This window comes from Thamnophis elegans, chromosome 7, assembly GCF_009769535.1.
Source record: "Thamnophis elegans isolate rThaEle1 chromosome 7, rThaEle1.pri, whole genome shotgun sequence".
Lineage (NCBI taxonomy): Eukaryota > Metazoa > Chordata > Lepidosauria > Squamata > Colubridae > Thamnophis > Thamnophis elegans.
In genome coordinates this window covers 78,768,229-78,782,756 of record NC_045547.1, presented here as the reverse complement: position 1 = coordinate 78,782,756, position 14,528 = coordinate 78,768,229, and the positions used below count along the sequence as shown (strand labels likewise).

Below are 14,528 nucleotides of genomic sequence, written 5' to 3'. Positions count from 1 at the left end.
AACCCATAAAGCATATGTAACTTTCTGGGTCTATTAAGTAATTATTTGGGAGATAAGAAGTATCTCGTGCGGTAGCTCAGGGGTGTCAAACTCGATTTCATCGAGGGCCGCATCAGGGTTGTGTTTGACCTCGGGGAGGGGGGTGGGCATGGCCAGGGTGGGTGTGGCCAGCTTAACGTCACTCGTGTCAGGGGTGCCTATGGCGGCCAAGTACTCCGCCAGCGAAAATGGGCTCCTGAGCTCCGTTTCCAATCTCCTGGAATCCTCCACCAGCAAAAACGAAGCTCGGGGCTGGATACGGCCCACCCAAACTCCATTTTCATCGGTGTAGCAGCAGATTGAGGTTTGGTTTAGCAATCTATTTACGAAAGACCAGGACTCGAGACCATGAAGCTGCGAGAGAAACAGCTTTATTTGATGCATCAAGAGTTCAGCGTGTTCACACACCAAAATCTGAACTGCCTGGGCTCTGCCCAGGATGCTACTTTTATGCCGTGTTCCACACTGTGCATTCTCAAGGCGTTTCCATACACGAGACAAACATGACATTTCAAAAAGGGGAAGTTCACTTTGGAATGTTACAAACAGAGAAGTACATAGGAAAAATACAAAAAGAGAAGTTCTTATAATGTCTTAAGCTATCGGCCGTTTCACCTGTGTTCTATCTTACACCCACGCCTGGCTTCCTGTGCCCCTCCTTCACAGCGTCTTGCCACACTGTTCCAGCAATATTTTTAAGACTTAGGAGGAAGTTAGGAGTCAAAGTGGACTAGAGTGAAATGTCAAGCTAATATAAATTTATAAGGTCCATTCTATTAAGACCACCTAACCTGGCCAGGCACTGGTGGGTTCACCTGTGCACCCCCTCCTGCCTCACCGGCATAAACACTGCAAGCCAATTCTTTGCTGTTTCCAGGGTAGCCCCGTAGCACAGAACTAAGCACCCCATGGGTCAGATCTGACTCCCGGGCCACGAATTTGACACCCCTGTGCTAATTCATCATTAACTCTACAAAATATACCAGAACAGGATTGTTACAATGATGTGGTGAATTTGAGACGCAAATGAATTACTGAATCAGAACCACACAGTTAAAAATATTTATTGCTCACATCTATACCAGTGGTGGGTTCCAGATCCCGTCGCAACCACTATGATGTGACAGGGCTGGAAGTCCACTTCAGGCAGATGCGCTGCACCCGCATGCACACACCACTGGCCTGTGATGCCCCAGCTGCTCGGGGAGGTCACGCAGGCGCCGTACGCAGTGCGAGTGTGTACAATTGGTTCCACCACAAAACCGCGTTCGACTAAAGTGCACTCGACGAAACCACATAGCTGACGTCATCACAGCGCGACAACAGTGCGGAGAAAAAAGCACGCTGTAAACGCTAAAGCTAAAATTAACCCCTAAACCTAAACCTAACCCCCCTAAACCTAATCCTAAACCTAACCCTAAACCTAACCCTTAACCTAACCCTAAACCTAACCCTAAACCTAACCCTTAACCTAACCCTAACCCTAACCCTAACCCTAACCCTAACCCTAACCCTAACCCTAAACCTAACCCTTACCTTAACTTGAATCGGCTTGCTTTCAAAGCGCTATTTAAAGCGCCCTTTTTTCTCTGCGGTTGCTGTTGTCGCCCTGCTGATGACGTCAGTGACGCGGTTTAATCGGGCGCGCTTTAGTGGAGCACGGTTTTGTCGTGCCACGGTACAATTGGCCAGTTTCCCTCAAAAAGTGATCAGGAACGCTGGCAGGTGGCTGGGCCCAACGAAAGACCATTCTGGTATGGTGGCCGCTGCTCCCAGCTGCCACCAGTACACCCGTACCGGGCCCTACCACCCGGAACCCACCACTGATCTATGCACGAGAATCTAGTTAACTTATGGTTCAGCAGTAAATTGGATTACAGTCAACGGAATTCAAGAGGTGTTGGAGTTACATCACTCATGGCAACGCAAGGACTCCAGGCAGGTTCCTCTTTTCACTCTCCCCCCCCCCCCAGGCTCTGCCTCTTCTTCTCCTGCAATTATGTCCATGTTTTTTGGCGGCCTTGTGTTTTTACTGCATTGCATTTATGAAATCAATGAACTGCTACAGAGAAAGCAGATTTTTATTTCTGCATGCAAAAAAAAAAACAAAAACATTTTGCACTCCTGAAAAAAAGATGGGTCAGAAACCTCAATAAATCACGTGCTGTTGGCAGTTGTGACGCATATTTTGAGTGACAGGGAGGAGCAGCAGAGGAATCAAAGAGCCACACTTAGCTCCAGAGCTGCAGATTGCAGACCCCAGAGTTAGAGCTATTGATCAATGGTTGGCAGTTACCTTTGTGAATGTACTTAAGGCATAACCATAAAAAAGGAGATTGTACCAGTTGATTACATCTGTGGTGGGCAAAAACGTTTTGTACGTAAGATTTTAAGGTTAGTGGAGATCAAAGAGGGTACAAGAGAGGCTGCCCTAATGCAAATAAGGGTTCAAGAGCTCCATTACCGACTGATTTGGTATAGCTGTCTTTAAGACGGTAACTCAAGTTGTGCATAACAACATAATTTTGGCAAGCAGGCAGAAAAACCTGAACGATTTCAAACAGTTTCTCAATTAAAAAACTTGGATGGGGCTCAGAAAAGCTTCAGGGATAAATAAATCACCTACAAAAGACAGGAAGTTCTTGACTTATGACAGTTTATTCAGTGACCTGTTGTGGCCCAGCAGGAGCCATTGGAGCTGCCACCAGACTCTATGAGCCCTATGAGTCAGCTCTGGAGGATGTGGAGGACCCTGGACAGGGTTCCGACTCCGAGCAGGGCGCAGAGAGGCTGGTTGGCCACCAGGAGGCTCCTGAGCCTTGGACCAGTGGGGAGGAGACAAGGGAGTGTGATCCAGATGTCAGCAGTGGGGAGGAGCCAAGGGAGTTGTTCCTAGATGCCCGGCACCGGAGAGCTAATAGGCGTAAAGAACAGTTTCGCAGTTACAGGAGGTAATTGCACTCAGCTGGTGGTCATTAGGCTCCTCTCCAGACTATAAAAGGGCTGCTTGTGCACACGCCCCTTTTGCAGAAGTCAGCGCATTAACTAATGTTGGAGAACAGTATTGTTAGCTTGGCAGGCTGGAATGCTGCCAAGGCTTGTCTGTGCTGGATTGCTGCCAAGGACCTGTCTGTCTGTTAATAAATTCCATAAAGTATCTTTGGCTCGGAGTGTTTTGGTGTGGGACGAGGGGGGTCAGAACAGTGACCAGTCAAAGTTACAACAGCACTGAAAAAACGACTTATGACCATTTTTCACAGTTACAACAACTGCGGTGTCCCCATGATTTCATGGTCAAAATTCAGACATTTGCCAACTGGTTCATATTTATGTCTTTGGGTCATGTGATCACTTTATGCAACTTTCTCGACAAACCAAGTCAATGGGAAGCCAGATTCACCTAACAACTGTGCTATTAACAATTGCAGTGATTCCCTTACAACAACGGTGGCAAGAAAAGTAGTAAAACAGGGCAAAAACACACGGGTAGCAGCAGACATTTTGAGCTCAATTGTGGTCATAAGTCGAGGACTGCCTGTAGAATGAATCAAGAGCGCTGATAGTTGAAATAAATTTCTAGATGTGCTTTTTAATTATTTTGGGCAAGAACCTCATCTTGTTCTTTGTCCTCAGACAATAAATACAATTTTGTTGGATAACATCCAAGGGCGGAATTCACTCACTTTCCCTACCGGTGCGCAAATGTGAGCACGTGCCCCCTCCATGCATGCGCTCGGCCTTCAGCGCATGCTCTTTGGTTGCGCGCACAGCTTGCATGTGGCTCAGTGATGGGTTACTAACCAGTTTGCTACCAGTTCACTGAGAGAGGGCATTTTGAGCGCGCGCAAAAATTTACTGAAAACTGTTCTGTGCATGCGTAGGAACATGCCGGCAACGGGATAAGAGACTGAGGAACCGATTCAGGGGCGTAGCAGGCCTGGGTTGCTGCTGGTTCGGAGGCGTGACAGGCCACCAAACCACTACCAGTTTAGCCGAACTGGGCCAAACCGGTAGGAACCCACCACTGATGTGGCTTGAAAACATGCCTACCGTATTTTTCGGAGTATAAGACACACCTTTTTCCCTCAAAAAAGAGGGTGAAAATCTGGGTGCATCTTATACACTGAATACAGCATTTTTGCCCCCCCAAAACCCCGCCCCCTTTGCAAAAATGGCCGGATATAGCCTTTAGGAGGCTTCCAGGGTGCTCCTGGGGCCTGGGGAGGCCAAAAAGAGCAAAAAACAGGTCGTTTTTTGCTCGTTTATGTCCCGCCAGCTCCCAGAAGCACTCAATAAGCCTCCTAAAATCTGTGCATGCCCTTTTTTTGACAAAAACTGGCCCATTTTTGCAAAAAACGGCCCATTTTTGGGAGGTCTGCAGAGTTCAAAACGTTTTTTTTTAATTTGCCTCTTCAAAATCTTGGTGCATCTTATACTCCAGTGCGTCTTATACTCTGAAAAATACAGTAAATAGGCCAGCATAGAGCCGGGACAATTTCCACTACCAGTTCGGGCCAGCTGAAACTGGCTGAATACCACCTCTGATAACGCCCATCCAACAGTGACGTCGTGTTTGCTTCATGGTTTCACGACGGACTCTGTTTCCGCCACTAAGCAAATTAGATGAGTGTTGAATATGTGCTTCAGGACCGTACATACCCAATTAGAGAACTGTTGCAATGCTTCACTGAAATTTTGACTAATCTCCAGTCACCACTTCCACACTGAAAATTTCTGAGGTAATTTTAGGAAGATGCATGAAAGGGCCGACAAGCTGTAATTAGCTTTCATCGGTTGAGGGAAAAGAGTCAACCGTTAAAACGACAGGCTCATATTTTGTGAAGAAACAGAATGTAGAATTTACCTCTCTGGGATTTATTCTAATCATCTTGAAGTACAATTAAAAGGAAAGAAAAGTTCTATTAGAAATTTTCCTTGAGAATATCCATTGCTTTAATTTTATTTGGGGGTGTAATATCCGAAGATTTAATTCCTTCATTTCTACACAAGAATTCCTAACGGAGCCCTAAGAAATACTGTTTTGAATTCTGGGACAAGACTAATTTCTAATTTGCTAAATAAAAACTGTTCTCATTTAGGTTTCATGTATAAATCAGTACCTGAACTACGGAATGAGGTTTAAAAAAAGAATTCCAGCATTGCTCACAATATAACTTTCCTAACGATATTAAGGAAGGATGCGGTGGCTCTGTGGCTAAGACGCTGTGTTTGTCAGTTTGACGGTTCGAATCTCTAATGCCCCATAATGGAGTGAGCTCCTGTTACTTGTCCCAGCTTCTGCCAACCTAGCAGTTCGAATGCGCGTACAAAATGCAAGTAGAAAAATAAGGACCACTTTGGTGGGAAGGTAATAGCATTCTGTGCACCTTCGGTGTTGAGTCACGCCGGCCACATGACCACAGAGACATCTTTGGCTTTGAAACGGGGATGAGCACTGCCCCCTAGAGTCGGGAACGACCAGCATATATGTGCGAGGGTTACCTTTACCTTTTTAACGATATTAATTGGATTGTTTGTGTGTGGTTGGGAGAGGGAAATTTAGGAACATAATGACATAGCCGAATAAAGTATATTTAAAGTAAAGTATATTATAACAGGTCGTTCCTCAACTTATGACCACAATTGAGCCCAAAGTTTATGTTGTTAAGTGAGAAATTTGTTAAGTGAGTTTTGCCCAGTTTTGTTGCCACATTTGTTAAGTGAATCTCTGACCTCGTTAAATTCATTAAATTAAAGGACCGGCCCATGGATTTCCACTGCTCTCCTCTCCTCTGCCTTCTGCCCATCTACGTGTCAGGGACTGGGCCCAGCTGTTTCTCCTCTTCCCCATCAGCCACCTCCAGACCTGGGGGCTGTTGACTCTCCATCTGAGGGTTGACGGATGGCCCAGTCTCCGCCTCTGTTTCTCTCTCTGAGAGCTCCATTCCGTCTTCCCACTCGGAGCTCTCGGATTGATTTGATGTTGACCCTGATTCCCACTCCTCCTTTTCCTCTGATTTGGCTCCTGGAGGGGGCCGGCAGCCAACAGGCCACGACAGCAGTCTTCAATCAATGCACCATCTTCTCTGAACAAGCTAATATCACTTGGCACTCATACTAATTCTCCATGTGTGGTCTCACCAATGCTGAGCCATGGCTTTCTTTTTAATTGACATTCAATTAAATTAAATTTCCTCTCTTTACAATGAGACGTAAAAGGCGTGGTGAAAATTTATACCTACATTTTTTTTTTGCATGGATCGCTTGTTTCATTAAAATATATGTTTCATAATTGGCATGTGTTAAACAAATGTGCTACTATATTAAGCACTTAAATACTGTATAGCCCCAAAGAATATCTCTCCCTCCCTCCCTCCCTTCCTCTCTCTCTCTCACGCACACACACACACGTGTGACACTGCCAACATTTCTTTTACAACGTTATTTTACCAGGTATTATTACTCTTAACATTTCATCTAATCTGTCCAATTTAATTGTTAAAACTTAATTGCAAAAATTATTACCCCCTTTGTCGTAAATGTGAAGATAGACTATGATACGATTCCATCAATGGCGCACCTTAAGTGTCTTTAAAAAGACCTCATTTTAGGATTATTTCAGATCTGTTTCAAATTCTATTCAGCCAATTAACTAAGGAAGAATAATCATGGACTTGTTTCAAACTATCTATTTAGGGATCATTAGAACTTTTAAATTTATCTATCTATCTATCTATCTATCTATCTATCTATCTATCTATCTATCTATATCATGGACTTGTTTCAAAGTATCTATTTAGGGATCATTAGAACTTTTAAATTTATCTATCTATATAGATCTATCTATCTATCTATCTATCTATCTATCTATCTATCTATCTATCTATCTATCTATAAATAAATAAAAGCTAAATAACATTCTCATCACGAAATCTCCAGAACTGTAAAGCCTACAAACTTGAAATTTGGCACGTATGTTCCTCTTGGCTTCTAGATGGTCACTAAGAAAGGATTTTTCAAAATGACCATCAGATCATTAGTATTTCTTGTACAGTAATCAACACACTCTGATGCTAAGGAGTTCTACCTCCCCGCCCCACCTGAAAAGAACTCTGTTCCAACTGCCAGTTGCCTCACATTCCATTAGCTCAGTTCAAACCGGCAGATGTTCTACTCCTTCACTCAGAAGCGGTCTGGGGCTCCTTACAATACCAAACCTCACCAAAATCTCTATGCTTTCCACCTATGGAACTGCTTCCAGATTCAAGGCGGAGGGAGCGAACTTCCCTTATATGTTTCAATCACCAACCACCACTGAGCCAACAGATTGTGAACTGAATTTGTCCTGCCTAGCTCAATCATGTAGTTTCATCGCGTAGCATGAGTGTGTGTGTGTGTGTGTGTGTGTGTGTGTGTGTGTGTAATCTCCATGCAAATTTGTCTACCTTTTCAGTAACACACTCTCTTCTCTTCCTGAAACTAGCAAAAAAACATTTTTGGGGGTACTCTTGGTCTTGACAAATATGTTTGAGGAGCTACTGTGCTTTCGTGCTTAAAGATTATAGTTATTATTTCTTTCTTCAAAAATAATTGAAACTAAGTCCCCTTCCATATGGCAATGCACATCTCTAGATATCTTTAAGCCAGTATTTGGAGAAGCAAAAGCAGCTTACAGAGAATTGGACAATTTCAGGATATATCTTTTCTCTTTTTGATGTGGAAGCAAAATACTACGTTTATATCATCTCAAGGCCACGACTTTTCTGATTTTCACGGTAGGAGTTGATTTACGGAATTCAATTCATGGCAAATCCTGAAAGATTTTTGTGTGTCACATATTTTTTTCAAAGTCTTCACTTTATGGAGGAAACCCTTTATGGATTTCTCATCCTTCTTGCTAAAATTTAACAATTTTATAGATGAACCACTTAAAACAGGGGAATACAGTCCTGGTGACTTTAATTCCCAGAATTCCCTAGCCAACATGGCTGACAGGGGAATTTTGGGAGTTGAAGTCCACAGGTGTTAAAGTTGCCAAAGTTGGACACCTTGATTTAAAACGTGCTCACTGGATCACTGTTGTTATTTTTTTTAAAACACACATGTATCCAATTCCATTTTCCTACTTTTTTTCTGTTTAGTAAACTCCACTGAGATTTCTAACTTCATTATTCAAATGAGCTTGAGTTAATGCTCAAACTTTCAGGATATAGCCTGGTGAACAGTGAGTTTTCCCCTTCAACGCAAGTTGAATCTATCTATCTATCTATCTATCTATCTATCTATCTATCTATCTATCTATCTATCTATCTATCTATCTATCATCTATCTTACACATACATACATACATACATACATACATACACACACACACACACACACACACACACACACACACATAAATGGATATGTGTGTGCAGTGGTGGGATTCAAACATTTTTACTACTGGTTCTGTGGCTTGGTGGGTGTGTCATGGCTTACTGGAAATGACAGGGGAAGGATACTGTAAAATCTCCATTCCTACTCCATTCCAGGGGAAGGATACTGCAAAATCCCCATTCCCTCCCCACTCCAGGGGAAGGATACTATAAAATCTCCATTCTCACCCCACTCCAGGGGAAGGATACTTCAAAATCTCCATTCCCTCCCCACTCCAGGGGAAGGATACTGTAAAATCTCCATTCCCACCCCACTCCAGGGGAAGGATACTGCAAAATCCCCATTTCCACTAAATCAGCTGGGACTCGGGAGGAAGAGAATAGATAGTCAGAGGTGGAATTTACCGGTTCTCCAAACCATTCAAAATTTCTGCTACTGGTTCTCCAGAACCAGTCAGAACCTGCTGAACACCACATCTCCCTCTCCCTCTCCCCACCCTCTCTCTTTCTCTCTCTGTTCCAGCATAACTCCATAAAGCCTCAAGCAATTTCAACCAAACTTGGTAAACATATGTTTTATTCTCTGGAAAAAAATACTGTGGAGGTGAGGCACCCCTAACACCCTTCGGGGGGGGGGGGGGGTTCTGTTAAGATATAGCCTGTGGTGACATACTACTATGCTGGCTTCTACTGTACAGTGCAGTGGAGTTGCTATGGTAATGGCTCCACAGTACTCCACAAGGAGGCTCCCTCTGTTAAGGGTATAAATCCAACATTAGAAATTATGTTTGGTCCTGACATTTTCCCCCCTATAAAAAAATATCTGGGCAATGCCAGGTTATCAGCTAGTTTTAATATAAACATAAAAAGTCTTGAGATGCTATTGCCAAGGTAGATCTCACTCAGGTTATATGGCAATAATACAGGGAGACAATGTGTTCCAACAATACCGGTTTCCATTCAAGTCTTCTGTACTACCTCAGAACGTTCTTCGTTTATTCATAAGCAAAAGAGCTGCCAGAATAATTAAATTATGTTTCTACTTCTGGGAGCAGAGATATGAAATTAAAGTGAGGAAGGAAAGTGGTAGATCTCAAAAAACAGTGACCTACTAACCTACTTTTCCCCCCAATTCGAAATCTCAAACAGATCCTCCTCCTCGTAATTCTCACCTTACTAGATGGCCCATTTGAGGAAGAAGAGTGGCCTTCAACTCTTCTTTTCTATCATATTTATTGCAAACACTTCTACCCCGGTTACCGGAGCAGGTTCACACATAAAGAGTCAATTACACTGATTTATTGCTAAAAGACTGAACAGGAATCTTCTCAACTAACAGTTATCTCCTGCTTAGGGTCAGATAAACAGAATTTAACGGAAGTTGGACTTACCATATTTTTCGGAGTATAAGACGCACCTTTTCCTCCCCTAAAAAAGGGTGAAAATTTGTGTGCGTCTTATACACTGAATATAGCCCTACCCACCCACCAGCCCCCACCCTTTGGCCTCTGCCCCCCAGCAATTTACCTTCTTGCAGCAAATGGGGAAATAGGCTATTGCAATCTCTGCAGCCTGAAACAGCTGGTGATCGGGAGGCACACTTAAACTGAAAGTGAAACTTGCTGTTTGCTCCACAACGCAAATTGCCGAGAGGCAGAAGCACAAAAAAAATTTCTTGTGCTAATCAGGCTGTTTGCTGCAAGGAGGTAAGTCAATAACTATAAATGCCTATAGAACGTTCAACTTATTAAGACTTATTTTTTAAAGACTGCTTTATGATTGCTCTAGGCAGCTTAGCAAAATGAAGAAGCTTTTTTAAATCAATGCTTGATCTGAAGAGGCCCAGTGCTATTGTATCTTCTTTTAAATAGCAGAGAATAACGTATACTTCCAGAAAGCACATCAATTTTAACAGCATCTGTAGAAGTATAGTCTGAAATGTAAAACTACAAACAGTGTATATTGCCTGTACTGTTTGCTGTTTGTTGCAAGGAGGCAAATTGCTGGGAAGCAGAAGCAGATTTTTCCCCCTTGTTTTTCTCCCCAAAAGCTAGATGCGTCTTATACTTCGGAGTGTCTTATACTCCGAAAAATATGGTAGTTTGCTTGTGGCTACGCAGGGATTCTAGGCTAATCCCTCTTTTGACTCCACCTCCAATTCTGTCCTTCCTTCTCCCACAACCTGATCCATGAGGTCCAGCAGAAAGACAATGTTGTGGGTTCTGATTGCTATGGATGGGTGCACAGATTCTCTGAACCAAGGCCATCCTTTGGAATATGGTTCCCAGTGGTGGTATTCAGCCGGTTTGGACTGGTTCCGGCGAACCGGTAGTGGCCAACTGTGTGTGAGGCCGACCACCCGGCCCGGCTCGATGTCATCCTATTTAGCCATGTTTTCTAAGCCGTGTGCAGCATGTAAGCAAAGCGCATGCACAGGAGGCTGCCTGCATGTGCAGAAGGCATGCACTCACAGTTTCAGTGTGCGGAGAACTGGTGGTAAAATTACGTGAAAGCCACCTCTGATGATTCCCATCCACAACTAACTAACTTACTAAATAGTAGAGAACAAAGAGTGAAGGAAGTAGATATAATGTCATTGGCAACTTCCTAACACATATGACACCTGAAGACCCAGCCACTTAGCTCAGCTAAATATATTTGGCTAAACTCGCACCTTATGTGATATCTGCCCCTCTCGGCTTCACAGCTTTTGCTAAGCAAAATTTGAATTTCTCTCACTTTCACATGGATGACTTACATCGTCCTCTCGAGTTCCTGTTACCTCAATAAGGGTTACATAAGGTCTTTCCTGGATGCTGGAAGACCTCATGAAGCAAAGTTTATTCTCTTTGACCTTGCAAAACACTGATTAAATGTATGCAATATGCTGATTAGAATAGAATAGAATAGAATAGAATAGAATAAACAGAGTTGGAAGGGACCTTGGAGGTCTTCTAGTCCAACCCTCTGCTCAAGGAAGAAACCCCACACCGCCTTCAGACAAATGGTTATCCAACGTCTTCTTAAACATTTCCAGTGTTGGAGCATTCACAACTTCTGGAGGCAAGTTGTTCCACTGATTCATTGTTCTCACTAAAATTTCTCCTCAGTTCTAAGTTGCTTCTCTCCTTGATTAGTTTCCACCCATTGCTTCTTGTTCTACCCTCAGGTGCTTTGGAGAATAGCCTGACTCCCTCTTCTTTGTGGCAACCCCTGAGATATTGGAAGACTGCTATCATGTCACCCCTGGTCCTTCTTTTCACTAAACTAGACATACCCAGTTCCTGCAACCGTTATTCATATGTTTTAGCCTCCAATCCTCCCCAATCATCTTTGTTGCTCTTCTCTGCACTCTTTCTAGAGTCTCCACATCTTTTCTACATCATGGCAACCAAAACTTAATGCAGTATTCCAAGTGTGGCCTTACCAAGGCATTATAAAGTGGTATTAACGCTTCACATGATCTTGATTCTATCCCTCTGTTTATGCAGCCTAGAACTGTGTTGGCTTTTGTGGCAGCTGCTGCACACGGCTGGCTCCTATTTAAACGGTTGTCCACTAGGATTCCCAAAGATCCCTCTCACAGTTACTACTATTAACCACTATGTATGCAATACACCAATTAAATGTATGCAAAACACTGATTAAATACACGCATATATAGGGAATGCTCAACTTACAACAGTTTGTTTAATGATGGTTTGAAGTTACAATGGTACTGGAAAAAGTGATTTGTGACAATTTTATTGCAGCCGTCCCTATGGGGGATATTAGGGTATTAGAATAGGCAGCCTTGCACTAAATATTCAATAAGACTGAAAAAATTTAACAGCTTCGCATGGCATTTTTTAAAAGAAACTATGGTATCGGCAATCTTTATCTGCATTATTCATAGCTTAATAGCAAAGCTTTAAAGCTTGTTAAGTTTCCGAAACACATGGGTAAATTTTTAATTATCAGTAACATCAATTATCTCCACTGCCTTGTTAACAACAAGACTGCTGGCTTTTTTTTTTACTTATAGTTTTTAACATTTTAATTGTAGTTTTTAACACTTTGGATTTTTTATTGGAAGCTGCCTAAAATCGGTTTAGTATGAGATGGACAAGGGTCAGCTTATTTTTCAAAGGAACAGAAGGAAAGGAATCAAAGAGAGAACTAAGGAGAAACTTTCTAACGGTGAGGGCAATTAATCAGTGGAACAGCTTGCCATTGGAAGTTGTGGGAACTTCATCACTGGAGGCTTTCAAGAAGAGATCGGCCAACCACCTATCTGAAACGGTATCGGGTCTCCTGCTTTGTCAAGATGTTGAACTAGAAGGCCTCCAAGGCCCCTTCTGATTCTACTCTGATTAAGAACAATGCGAGAAATAAATAAATATTCCTACGTTGTCTGTAACAATATTCTTAGAGTTCCATCATTGTACAATTCCTCACCAAAGCACCTCATAATTAGAAAGGAATAACCAGTGTCCTTCATATTGAGCTTAATAATTAACTGATTAATTAATTATTAAACTCAATATGAATAATTAGCTAATTAATTAATTATTAATATAATTTTTAAATTGTAAGCTGCCTAGAGTCATTGAATGAATAAATGAATAAATGAATGAATGAGGGAGGGAGGGAGGGAGGGAGGAAGGAAGGAAGGAAGGAAGGAAGGAAGGGGTTGTAAATTTGATAATGGCAGCTAGATTAGTGATGGCTAAATAATGGGACGAAATTGGGATATTCAAAGAGATAAGTGGTATAATGAAATTTGGAGTATGGCAAAAAAATGATACATTAACAACAGTAATATGTGGGGTTTTTCCCTTTCCCTTTTGTCTTTTTGCATTCAGTTGTACGTGTACTGTTTATATTATTTGTGTTTAAAAAACGTATTTTTTAAAAATGAAGCTGGCTGGGGAATTCTGGGACTTGAAGTCCACAAATCTTAAAACTGCCAAGGTTAGACCACCCCCCTGAATAGACACAATCACAGAGAGAATGGTGTGAATCTTACCAGTCGAATAATGAATATTTGAGCGCCTGCGTGAAGAGCTGGAGATACGGGTTTGATTTTTTTAAAAGAATTCATGCGAATCCAAGAACCAAGCTAACAGTCCAGAGCTAAATAGCTAAGCAAATTCAGCCTATTCAGTCTATCAACGACCTGCTTTCCCACCAAGCAACGCTCTTTAATCCATAAAAGTCTATCTTAAACTAGTCCTCATCTTTCACACTCAATCCCCTGTAACAAATACTCCATTCAAACTACCTTCTGGTTTGATTTCGGACAAGGAAGAGGAAGCGGAGCTAAAAAGCCCGGAGAAGATTCAGTACAGGTAGTCCTCGATTTACAGCCGCAACCGAGAGCACCCCCCCCCGCCCAAATTTATGTCGTTGAGACATCGGTTAAGTGAGTTTTGCCCCGTTTTATGAGCTTTCTTGCCACGGCGGCTAAGTGAAGCACCGCCATTGGTGTTAGTAAACTCGGTTGTTAAGTGAATCCGGCTTCGCTTGTCAGGACGCAAAAGGGGTTCAGATGACACCCCCCCCAGGGCACCGCAACGGTCGTAAGTATGAGCCAAGTGTCTGAATTTTGATCACATGATCATGGGGAGGCCGCAAAGGCCCTAACTGTGGCAAAACGGTCATAAGTCGCTTTTCTTCAGTGCTGCCGTAACTTTGGACGGTCGCTAAACGAACCGTTGTAAGTCGAGGACTACCTGCGATGACAGCCAAGGGCAGCCACCCATGGATCAAAGCTAAGGAAATCTTCCCAAAGTGCATAGCCACCTTTTTGAACTCAAGGCTGTCTAGGACCAAGGTCAACCTTGCTCCAATGGCACTATCCAGATGTGCAGCCAGGGCAAATGCTTGATGCTGGGGAACTTGCAAATTAAACCCAATGGAACCCAGTTTAGAGATGCTGATCTAAGCACAGAGGGAATGTCTGCCAGATGATGGACTGGTGTCCCTTCTCTTTCCTCCAGATGTTAGACTGGTGTCCTCCTCCTTGTTCGGTCCCGGATACCCAATTGTGGCATCTTAGTGCATTTGAACTAAGTGTGGAGGGAATGTCTGCCAGATGTTGGGCTGGTGTCCCCCTCTCCTTTCTCCAGA

General features: G+C 42.9%; 1 protein-coding gene across 1 annotated transcript in view; it reads right to left on the bottom strand.

The window, feature by feature from the left end:
- LHFPL3 (LHFPL tetraspan subfamily member 3) overlaps positions 1–14,528 on the bottom strand; it is a 117,432-nt gene that overhangs the window by 101,857 nt on the left and 1,047 nt on the right. The window lies entirely within an intron of this gene.